Below are 12329 nucleotides of genomic sequence, written 5' to 3' on the forward strand. Positions count from 1 at the left end.
CCCTAGATAAAAGTGTGTGTGCAGCTAATGCAAGACTCACAATCTTTAGATGACAGATGCATGTTTCACAACCAGAAAGAAAAGAAAACTACCTGAGAAGAAGCAGATAGGAACAGGCACAGAACCTGGGGATTCTAGGGTATAGCCTCTTTGGCCCTCTATGGTTACCTTCCCTTAGCACACAGGCAGAGCCTGAAGCCTTATTCTACCCATACCCTCACCCCCCTTAAAGAAAAAGTCAGGGGGCTGGCACTGTGGCATAGCAGGCTAACTCTCCATCTGTGGCACCAGCATTGCATATGGATGCCAGTGCAAGTCCCAGCTGCTCCTCTTCCTATGTGGCTCTCTGCTATAGCCTGGGAAAACAGTGGAAGATGGCCCAAGTGCTTGGGCCCCAGCACCCACATGAGAGGTCTGAGTGAAGCTCCTGGTTCCTGGCTATGGATGGGCACAGCTCCAGCCATTGCAGCCATTTGGGGAGTGAACAGCAGATGGAAGATCTCCTTCTCTGTCTCTCCCTCTCTCTGTCTGTGGCTCTACCTCTCAAAAAGTGAATAAAATCTTTTAAAAAAGAAAAAGTCAGAGGGGCCCATGGAGAATTGATACATCCTGGATGAGTCCTTGGAGAAGAGGGCAGAGCAAGCACAGAGCTTACCCAGAAGTGCCTAGGGACAGTGTTTCCACTACTGCATTTTAATGGGGACAGCAGCCACCTGACTACCCTCCCCCACCACACACACACCCCCCCACACACCCCCACACACCCCCCCACACACACACTGCCAAGGCTTCATTGGTGAATCCTTCCAGACACCAAGGATTGAGCCGGTAGAGCTGCAGCTGAGAGAACAGGTCCCACTCACAGATGGGGACAGGCCACCCCCCACCCAACACAGGTCATGTCAGAAGCCTCTGACCAGCTGGGAGATTTCTTCCCAACCTCATGACCTGGGAGGGATGCACTGAGAAGATGACTTTGTAGCAAACCTAGCAGTTTGACTTGAGATAGTGGACAGTACATTGTGCTCCCCAAGTCTTAGTCATGGACAATGTTAATAGAGGTGTTGCAGGCTGAGGGAGGTGACAGGCATGCTCTGCTGCAGACTTGTGACATAGAAGCAGGGACTCCAGGCCAGGGAAAGGAGTCCCCAAGGTTCCCAGCCTTTTCTCTCTCCTCAGTGACCACTGTCCAGGCCACCTCTTCTCTGTGGCCACAGACAGTTTTGAAAGCAGTATCCTGGGGCAGGGGCATTTAGTCATTACTGAAGGCTACTGCAAGGGCAGGGAGGGAAAGGGGCAGAGCATATCTCTGAGTGTTTAGTCCAGAGGGAGCATTCCTCCTAAAATGTTATAGAACTGTCTGCCCCAAGCAGCCCTGCCATGTACCCATGGCCTTAATGCCCATTTGTCTGTTAATGTCTCATTCAGAATATATTTCTAGCCATTGCTATTGAACAAGAGATGGTTGGTGAGAAAATTCTTCCTTGACTTTTTAAAGATTTATTTATTTGAAAGGCAGAGTGACAGAGAACAAGGAGAGATCATCCATTTACTGGGTCATTCCCCAAATGTCTGCAAAGCTGGGGCTCAGCCAAGCTGAGGGTAGGAACTCCATGCTGGTCTCCCACATGAGTGGTAGGAACCCACATACTTAGGCCATCACCTGTTGCCTCCCTGGTGGATTAAGTCACTGTGCAGGGACAGGGTATGTCACCCATATTCCAAAGCCAGTCCAGCCCTCACCTGGTGGAGTCTGCAGAATTCAGGAGCTCCCCATGGGCAAGTCCAAGTTGAGGGACCAGGACAGTCAGTCCTAGCAGGATCCACCCATTCCACCTCCCCCTTCTCAGACACCGGGCCCTAAGCTCTCCGCATTTCCTGCTTCTCAAGTCTCCAGCTCCCTCTTTGCAGAGGGGAGAAAGCTGAGCCACCACAGGGACACTTTGCCCAGTGCAGCCCAGAAGAGACTGTGACATGAGAATCTCCCAGGAGTACCTGGTTGCCTCTCCCCCAAGGGGTGCCTGGTTGGACAGTTTGCAAAGCGGGTGGGCATGGATGATGTCATAAAGCAGTAGCCAATCAGTAGGCTCCCTGGCACAGTGGGTGTGGCTGGACTGTTGCCAGGTGAGGGGAGTGAGGAGCTGGGCTGGGGTCTGAAGCCACCTCCTCTACTGCCAGATTCCCCAGTGGCGGGATCACCTCCATGTTCCTGCGCAGCCCTGGTGATCTGAAGCCATACTCAGGTGACAGAGAATTTCCTGACCTACTGGCACTTCATTGATGTCTGGGTCTTTGCTTTCTCCATGTTGTGGAGTCATTTCTCTGTTGTGTCCTTTGTGTACGTGCATGTGTGTTTAATATGCATTTGAATAATGTTGAAGATATTACATAATTTAAATTCCTCTTGTAGATACGTGTTTGCTAGTTTGCCTTTTGTCCTTTAATGTTTTCTGTTTCTTGCTGTGACTTATAATGATTGTCTACCTGGTAGTCTTGCTAAATTCACTTACCGGTTGTATTTGGCTTGGGGTTAGAGTGCATTCTCTCTCCATATAATGGTGTCATCCATGTATATTGAGTTTTATTGCTTAAAAGTTGATATTTAAAGTTTATGTTTCTTTTTGTTGATTTCATGACCACTCCTCCAGTACAGAGTTGAAGGGATGGGGAGAGAAGACAGTCACATCCGTGTCTCTTCCCAGGATAAAGCTTTCACTGGCCCTGTATTAACTAGTGTGCTGTACTCTGTTTTAGACTATCTTGATCACATGAAGGAAGTCTGTGTTTTCCTGTTCTGCTACAAGTAGATTTATTTTCTGGTCAGATATTGAATTTTATTAAATGCTTTTTAGTATTTAAGTGGTCATGTAATTTCTCCTATTTTTCACCTTTCTGGATGATTGATAGGGTTTGTTTTAGAATGCTAAAAATCTTCAATTTTTAGTGTAGCTCATTTGTTCTTGGTCTGGTATGCTTTCCTAGATGATTGAACTCATATAATCATATTTTGCTCAGATATATGTACCACAGTTTATGAAAGACATGCTTTTTGATTTCATTTTCATTGTATACCCTGGTCTCATTTGCATCATATGTGTAACACTAGCTTCCCAAAACAGATTCAAAAACATTCTGTGTATGTCCACTTGGAACAAGTCAAGGAAATTCAGTGGTTTTCTATCTATCTATTTATTTATCTTTCTCTTAGAAGTGTATATTGTTCCATAAGTCTGGACCCAGATTTTTCCTTGTGGAACATTTTTCTTGATTGGTTGGTTTGGATTTCCAAAAATTTGTTCAACTTATTAAATTATATAGGAATTTTCCTATTTCATCTTATATTTGTGTTTTTGAAAATTGGACTTCAAAAAATATAGCAGATTTTTAACTCTGGAGTCAATTTTTAAATAATTTTCTAGTTATATAAGGTAAATAATTTCATGTATTTCATAAATACAGATTTAGGAGCATAGTGCTACTTCCCACCTTACCCTCCCTCCCACTCATGCTGCCATCCTCCCTCCTGCTTCCTGTTGTATGAGGAATCTCCATACTGTTTTCCACAACAGCTGTCCTAGTTTACATTCCCACCAACAGTGTATTAGGGTACTCCCCCCACAATCTCCACCAGCATTTATTGTTTTTTGGTTGCTCTATGAAGCTGTTCTAACTGGGGTGAGGTAAAAACCTTAGTGTGGTTTCCATTTTCAGTTCCCTGATGGCTAGGGAACATAAACCTTTTTTGAATGTGTCTGTTGGCAATTTGAATTTCATCTTTTGATAAAAAATCTGTTTGAGTCCTTTGAGCCATTTCTATTTATTTATTTATTTATTTGACAGGCAGAGTGGACAGTGAGAGAGAGGGAGACAGAGAGAAAGGTCTTCCTTTACCGTTGGTTCACCCCCCAATGGCCACTGTGGCCGGCGCACTGCGCTGATCTGAGGCCAGGAGCCAGGTGCTTCTCCTGGTCTCCCATGTGAGTGCAGGGCCCAAGGACTTGGGTCCTCCACTGTTCAACCCCAGCCACAGCAGAGAGCTGGCCTGGAAGAGAAGCGACAGGGACAGAATCTGGCACCCTGACCAGGACTAGAACCCAGTGTGCCGGTGCCGCAGGTTGAGGGTTAGCCTATTGAGCCGCGGTGCCAGCCTTGAACCATTTCTTAAGTGATTGCTTATTTTGTTGTTGTTGTTGCATTTCTTTATCAGTTACATAGCTTGGAAATATTTTCTCCCATTCTGTTAGTTTCCTCTTTGGAGTCAAACTTTCACTCATAAGAATTTCACAAAACCTTAATATCTTGGTGAGTTCTATGAGCCCTGTAAAGAATAGCACTGTTTTCATTTCTTAAACTTGGCTACTGGCTTATAAATTTTGCTAATATTTTAAAAAATGTTCTTCCTTGCTTATATGTATCTGTAGTACTTTTGTGAAACCAGCATTTTATTGATGCTTGTTATTACCCTTTTCCTGACTTTATTTAAATATTCTTCATGCATTTTCTTTTTTAATTCTTAAGAAGGAAGCTGGGATGATTGGTTTGTGCTGTCCTAATGTATTCATTTAAGGATGCAGATTTTCTCTCAGCACTATTTTTCTGCAATCCCTTAATTTTCTTATATGTTTGCAAACCCTGTGTGTGCAGGTCCTGTCTGCCCCAGTATCTCCATCCCCATGTGCCTGCAGCCATATCAGGCTTCATGTCTCTCCATTCCTATGTCTGAAACCCATGTATTTTCTCCAGTGTCTATCTCTCATTTAACTGTGACGCCTGTTCACCCTTGGTTTGTTGTCATTCATAACATCTCTGACATTCATGTCAGCTTTCAACATTCCCTATTCCTTGAGCCTGCAGCACATGCCAGCTGCATGAGTCTCCATCCCCTGTGTCTCCAGCACATTTTCCTGAGTGTCTCCCTGCACCATGTCAATCATCATGTCCTCCAGCCCCTCTTACATGAAGCCAAGATCTTCCCTCAACTGTCTGCTTCCCTTCTCCAGAGTGATCTTTCTACTACCCTGCAGTAACTTCACTGCCTGTGCTTCCAGCTCATGGAAACCTTTATATACCTCTCTGCTCTTGCTTGAACCCACTGTCATACTTAGGTTTCTAGAATGCCTCTGACTGCAGCCAGGTGTTTCTCTATGTCCCCATGCCCAATACCCATACCCTATGCACCTCCTGTTTCTGCATCTCCTGTTTTCCTCCCGTGGTCTATCCATATATAGATATAGCCATATATATATATATATATATATATATATATATATCCAATATATCCAATATACATTGCTATATATATTTCACATCAGTTTTTATCTACTCTTGTTTTAAATATATTGGAACCAGTGTGCTGTATGATATGGTTATACTGTGGTTGGATTTCTAATAACACATCAAGATGTCTGGTAAAATTTCTGTCCCACTATGCATTCTCTCCGGTAATGAATAAGATATACTGCTATTCCATATTCTTGTAAAAATTTGTGTTTTCGTGTTCATTTTTAAGTCCCCTAGTGCAGCGTCTGTGGCCTCGCGTGGCTCCCTTACTTCCTCACACCCGGTCACAGCCCCGCTACAGCCTCACCTGGCCCCAAGCCACATCCACCCCGTGCAGGTGGCCAAGCCTGCCCAGCTGAGCTCAGAGCCCCCAGGAGCCCCTGCCCCTCTCTGAGCACTGGGGGACAGCCAGATACTGGGCCACTGACCTGGGAGATGGAGGGGCCTTACTTGGGCGGGCCACTCATTCATTCATTCACTCACTCACTCACTCACCCACCCCAGGGGCCCAGCCCCCATCTGCGCAGTGTAAGGGGCGGGGGTGAGGAGGTGCCCATGGCCCCATGGCCCCTGTCCGGCCTGGCCTCGGGACACATTCTGTAGTTTGCAGCAGACTGGTCGGCTCCTTGGAGCCTCAGATGTGGGCACAGTGTGCAGTGCCCGAGAGCCAGGAGATGGAGTGCCCCGACCCCCACCCCAGCGCCAGGACACAGCAGGGGAGGTGGTGGGTGGCACTCAGATGGGCATGGGGGGGTGACTGCCCACCTAAACCCCACCATGGCTCCCTAGGGCCCCGCCCACCCACCCACAGCTCCATCCTGCCCCAGGGCCTTTGCACAGCTGTGACCTCATCCCCCAGACCCCAGACCCCAGACCCTCAGCCAGCACCCCCTCCTCAGTACCAGCCCGGTGCCCACAAGCCCCCCCACCTGACTGCCAGTTCACAGCAGAGCCTCCCGGGGTCCGAACATGGCTGCCCGTGTGCCCGGCCCACAGTTCCGGCCTGGGCAGCGGCCTGGCAGCGGGCAGGGGAGACTGAGGCTGGCGGTGGCCGGCACCTGTCCTGGCCCCGCACATCCTCGCTTTTGCCTCCTTCATGAAACACCCCCCCACACGGAAGAGACAAAGCCACAGAAGCTGTTCTCACGGCCACACCGCCTGCAGTTCCAGTTTTCCTGCCTGGACCCATCCAGCCCAGTGTAGACACTGCTCCTGTAGACACCTCAGCCCCACCGGGCTCTGAAGCTTCCGGAGACAGGGACCTCAGCCCTGCACAGCGAGGCCAGCGCGGCCCTGGCGGGCATGTGGGCCCTTCCCAGGTGCCAGGGTGGCCACGCGACCACACTATGCTGGGGGTCTGGTGGCAGGGTGATGCAGCTCCAGGCTCCTGCTGAGGGCTGGGGAGGGGCAGGCACACAGGTGCCCCCAGGCCACACCTCTGCAGGAAATGCCCCCCGCTGACAATGTGCATCCTGGGCTCCCTGGGGGAGGCATAACCCCCTGAATGGGAGGCCTGGGCCTCTGCTGTGGGCACCCCCCCACCCCCCTGCTCCAGCCGCACCGGCCTCCTGGCTCCGTGCTGGCCCAGGGCCTTTACCCAGGCCCTGTCCTCAGCCTGCTTTTCTCTTTGCCCATTTCGTCAACTGTCGGGTCTCAACTCTGAGGCTACGCAGGCCCACGCGGGCACCTGCCCCAGGCCACCACAACCTGCCGTTCTCTTGAGCACCTGAGACAGGGCCGGGATACAGTAGGTGTATGATAAATGCTGGCCAAGGGGAGACTGAGAGCTGAAGCTGACCATGAACTCGGCACCAGGGACTGGGGACCACCACCCCCACCTGGCAGCTGCAGGGGACAGGGCCCTGGTGCCATGGCCATGAGACCCAGGCCGCTTCCCAGAGTGGGAGGAGACCTGGCCCTGGGCCGCAGGCTCTGAATCCCCAGGTAGAGGCCCAGGCTTTTTCTGGCCCCAAGTCAGGCCTGGAATCTCTCCCTCCCCCAAGGCAGGGATCACAGCCCCGAGGGCCGCGTCCTGGCCCCCTAGAAGCTTCCAGAAGGGCGCCCAAGCTTAGCGGAGCTGCCCCAGCCCTGCCCTACGCGGCCACCCCCGGCCCTGCCTGGAGCCCCCGGGGCCACCTGCCCACAGCCCCCCGCCGTGCCACAGGGGCCCGGCCTAGCCGGCCACACAGCCCCGGGGCCACGACCCTGGCCCACATGGGCCCGGCGCCCACTCACCATCCACCACATCTTGGCTGTCTTGTCCTAGCCCAGCTGCCACTCCGGAAGCTTCGGAGCCCGCGTCCTCGCCGGCCCTGCTGGGCACCTTGGCGCCCGGCACCTCCATGCTGGTGGGGGGCGCCGCTGACCCTACCCCACCCCACCACGGGCTCGGCGCACGTGACTCCCATGGCCTGGGGCCATTGGAGCTGGAGGGGGAGAGGAAGAGAGATGGAAAGGGCAGCTGCGATGGGAGTTCAGGCGAGTGGCCACCCATGGCACTGTGCTGCAGGGGCGGCCGCAGCTCCGATTGGGAGCAGCCCCCCGCGCCCGCCCCTGGGAGGAGCAGCTGCTCCCAGCCCCGCCGCCCACTCCACAGCTCCTGTGCCCGGCCTGGCGCGCAGGGCCCACGGAGCAGCGGGACCCCTCCCACCACCTCCCGCGGCCCCTTCCTGGAGCCCCAGGGCTGGGGCCGTGGCCAGGGGAGGGGGCGCCCTCCGTGCAGGGAGGAGGGTCCAGGGTCCCAGGCTGCGGGCACTGGGATGGTTGTGCATGCATGGGGCGCCAAGGGTGCTCCCGGCCTGCAGGGCAGGACCTCGGGGGACCCCAGAGGCTCTGGGGCGACCACGGGGCTTGGGGTGGGGCTGGGGGCCGGAGGGCGCCCCCTGCTCCAATGCCCACCCCGCGACGGGTCTCCCCCAGGACAGGCACCTCCTCCCTCCTGGGACTCCAGAGCCCGCCCGGGGGCCCAGCAGCCAGCGGAGGCTGGAGAGGGAGGAGGCGCCCGGCCAGCACCTAGCCCCGCACCTGGCCCCATACCCGGCCCCCAAAGTAAAGCTGTGGGCGTGGCGCTGGTGGCTGCGACAGCAGGACGCGGCGCGTGTGGGACCCATTGAGGAGGCCCGGCCCCCCGCCGTCATTTGCCTCTGAGCCTCATGGTCCCTGCATGATGACCCCAGGGCTTTGCGGGACAGGGGAGGCAGGGCCTGGGCGAGAAGCGGACGCGGTGGGTGGGAGAGGAAGGGGAGAAAGGCGGAGCCCACGGCCCACCTCCCCCTCGGCACGTTTTCCTCCTGTGGAGGCCGCGGCCCAGCGGCAGGGCCGGGCAGGGGGAGGACCCCGGCCCAAGGCCTCGCCCGCGCTGCGCTGCACAGTGGCCCAGGAGACCGGGAGCGTCCCTGGCGGGGGAGGCGGGCGGCCCCCCACTCAGCTGCCTGAAGCCCTCAAGGAGAGGAATCCAGGAACCGGGGGCGGAGCCTCCGGGCCTCACTCAGGTCCTGGGGTTTGAACAGTGCCGGGACCGAACGCAGGCCCAGAGCAGAGCGCAGGGCGAGCGGAGGTTTGATTAAAGAGGCAATGGCTTGGGACGCCTGCTGGGCCGCATCCCAAGTGGTTGCGGGTTTGAGTCCCGGCCGCTCCATTTCCGATCCAGCTCTGCTGTGGCCTGGGAGAGTAGTGTAGGATGGCACAGGTCCTTGGGCCCCTATGCCTGCGTGGGAGACCAGATGGAGCTCATTGCTCCTGATCTGCGCGGCCATCTGGGGAGTGACCCAGAGGGTGGAAGACTTCTCTCTCTGTCTCTCTGTTTCTCTCTTTCTCTCAATTCCCACTTTCAAATCAATCACTCTTTAAAAAGTCAGATCATGTCAGCGCGGTGTGCCGGCTGCAGCGCACCGGCCGTGGCGGCCATTGGAGGGTGAACCAATGGCAAAGGAATACCTTTCTGTCTCTCTCTCTCACTGTCCACTCTGCCTGTCAAATAAATAAATAAATAAATAAAAATAAAAATAAACTTCTTTAAAATGTCAGATCATGCCAACAATTCCCAGCCACAGACCCCATAAGCCGTGGAAATGCAGACAGCAGAGGCCGGAGAGAAACTTCTGGGGGAAGTGGAGAGGCCCTGGGGGGCACTTAGTGGGGGAAGGGGGCTGTCCCGGGACCCCAGCTCCCTCCCAACCAGGGCCCCACCCAGACCGGGAGCCCGAAGGGAGGTCAGGGGTGACCACTGCTGGACAGGACTGGGCAGGGGCGGGGTGGGGACAGGTGGGCAGCGAGCGGGGGCAGGGGGTTCCTCCGCACCCCGCCTCTGGCTGAGGGCTTCTTGGGGGAGGGCAGCGCCAGTGGTGTTGTGCAGGGATTGGCTTCCTTGGCACTCAGGAGGGCATGGGGCTGGAGCTGATGTGGCCAGGGCCCAGCAGCTGGCCTCTCTCTCCCTGGCTCAGGACGCTCTGGATGGCGGCCCCCCATGACCACAGTCCCACAGCCGGCTCTGCTCAGCCTCAGCCAGGGCACAGACACCTGGCCCTTCAAGGAAATGCTGCCGGGGCAGCTAGAAGTCAAACTGGCACTCATGATGTTGGCATTATGGATGGTGGTTTAACCTGCTATACCGTGATGATGGCCTTTTATCCTGCCCTCTTGCTAGGTGGCAGACATTGTAGTTCTGCCAGGCACACTTACAACAGTGGGAACCAAGTTCTCTTCACTTACACTGTCAACATCTATTTCCCAAAGTATCCTTAGCAGGGATTAATCTGAAGCATCACAAAGGATATTTTTTCATTTAAAAATGTTATTTTGATAATATATTAACAAGTAATGACTCCCATATGTAATCCCACTTAGATTTCTCCTTTTCTCCTCAGATTCTAGAATTTTCAGAGTAGCTATTAGTTTTGCTGATGGAATGACTGAAATGATCTGAAAGGAAAACAATACAGTGTTCTATTGGAGCGACATCATTGTGACATCTTTTTTAAAAGACTTATTTATTTATTTGAAAATCAGAGATACAAGGAGAGGGGAGGCAGAGAGGGAGAGTGAGGTCTTCCATCCACTGATCCATTCCCCAATTGACTATAATGGATTGGAGCTGCACTGATCCGAAGCCAGGAGCCAGGAGCTTCTTCCAGGTCTCTCGTGTGCACAGGGGCTCAAGAACATGGGCCATCCACAACTGCTTTTGTGTCACTTGAACACTCTCTACATCCACTGCTTTGTTATCACATATATGACAGGCATGTCAATCATTTTAATCTTCCCGTAGGTGGAAAATATCTCCATGATGTGGTCCTTGGTCATGTTCCTGGTGAGCCTCCCAATGTGCACTTTGGTGAGTTTAGGGGATGGGTTCCGTCTTTTCCTTTGCTTTCCATCTCTTTAAGGTGGTTTGGATTTGGAGCCCAAGTGCCTTCTGTTGTGCCTGCACCAGGAGGCGCTCCAGAAGTCAGAGGAACTGCTGGAGCTGGAGCTGAGGAGCGGCTTGAAGCTGAGGAGGAGGAGCTGGAGCCCTTGCTGGTGCTGGAGCCCAAGCTGGAGCTGCAGCTGGAAGGAGACCTGGTGCTGTTGCTACCGCTGGAAGCGCTGCGCCGCTTTCGCGCCTGGTCCTGGCTGGGGTCCTTCTCACTGGACTCCTTGGTGGCCCTTTTATCTTTAGAGCAGTCCTTAGACTTCTCATCAGAGCAGTCTTTTTATTATTTCCTTTGACTCCTAGCAAGCTCTTCTTTTTCACTCCTGATAAATCCATTCTACCCTTCTGAGGTGCTCAAAGCAGCAATGGTGGCCTCGCTTTTCTGAACTTCCACTTCTAACTCAATTCTGAGAAAGGATCCCTAATTGATTGCAATTTATGCCAAAGAGCAGCATCTTCCCGCCACTGCCACCTCCTCCCGCTCTCATGGGCCACTCAACATAAACATCTTTAAAATGAAATGTCCGTAAGATTTTTCATGTGTTTTTAATTACTTCAAATGCTACATGGAGAAATGAAATATCCATGAGAATATAAAAGTCAAGAAATGTATGAATGAGATGATTACCTGACTCAGAATTCTGCTTATTCAGTGCACCTTTAATCTAAGTATGATAAATAAAAACAATAATTCAATGTAGAACTACTTGGAAATGATGCTTGAATTACATTCCATACCTTCTCTTAAAATATACAAAAGCTGAATAATAATTATTTTCTTATTGTTATTGCCTATATAAATATCTTACATTCAATTGTCATATAACTGCCACCAGTACATTTAATGTAGTTTTGTGCTATTATTAATAATAATTATTATTAATCACCATATAGCTGACACTTACCTGAATGTCTGGATAGTGAGCATGCAATGTATAATAATGGTTAACTAGAAAATTGGTTGAGTCTCTAGTACTCTTATAAGTTCACTCAAATGTTTCCCAAAGAGCTTCACCCTTTATGAAAATTTAATGTAATGTTTATTAATTTAAGTAGTCATCAATGAATAAGTCAAATGGAGTGTTTCATATGAAGTCAAAAGCATCACTTTTATACACATATTACAGAATATTTATGCAGTAACACTTGACTAACTAGAATTTATTATAGTTGTATTTGAGTTTTTAGAAACAAGATCTATTAAGGAGTCTTTTCATACACAAATGCCAATATCAACAGTTACATTTAAAAAAATCTTCTAATTTCAAAGCAGCAAAAAGCTGGTATTTTGATCATGCAAAGATCAGCAAGTGGATAAATTAGCTCTATTATGATACATCATACATAAAAAGCCTGAATTTTACAAATGTCAAACCCAAAAATTACTTAGTACTACAAAGTCATGCCACTGTTTTACACTAATTCTACTAAAAGCAATAAAGTTACATATAGTATCAGAAAATTTCTTAATGAGGGCAGAATTTTTCTTACACTATTGGCAGGGCACTCATCCTCCTGATAGGGGACTCCTATGTATTTCTGGGGAGCTTTCCCAGACTTATTTCCAATTTATGCACTTAATGAAAGGTGCAAGAAGTTTTACTTTAGAAGTTCTTCATGTTTACATCAAATGGATTGG

At 51.2% G+C, this 12329-nt stretch overlaps 1 pseudogene; it reads right to left on the minus strand.

Annotated features, from left to right (window-relative positions):
• Positions 1-11026, minus strand: part of LOC127485582 (uncharacterized) — a 226917-nt pseudogene extending 215891 nt beyond the window's left edge.
• Positions 11027-12329: the final 1303 nt, after the last annotated feature.

The sequence above is a fragment of the Oryctolagus cuniculus genome, chromosome Y, assembly GCF_051225735.1.
Source record: "Oryctolagus cuniculus isolate XC-2025 breed Fujian yellow rabbit chromosome Y, ASM5122573v1, whole genome shotgun sequence".
NCBI classification, from domain to species: Eukaryota; Metazoa; Chordata; class Mammalia; order Lagomorpha; family Leporidae; genus Oryctolagus; species Oryctolagus cuniculus.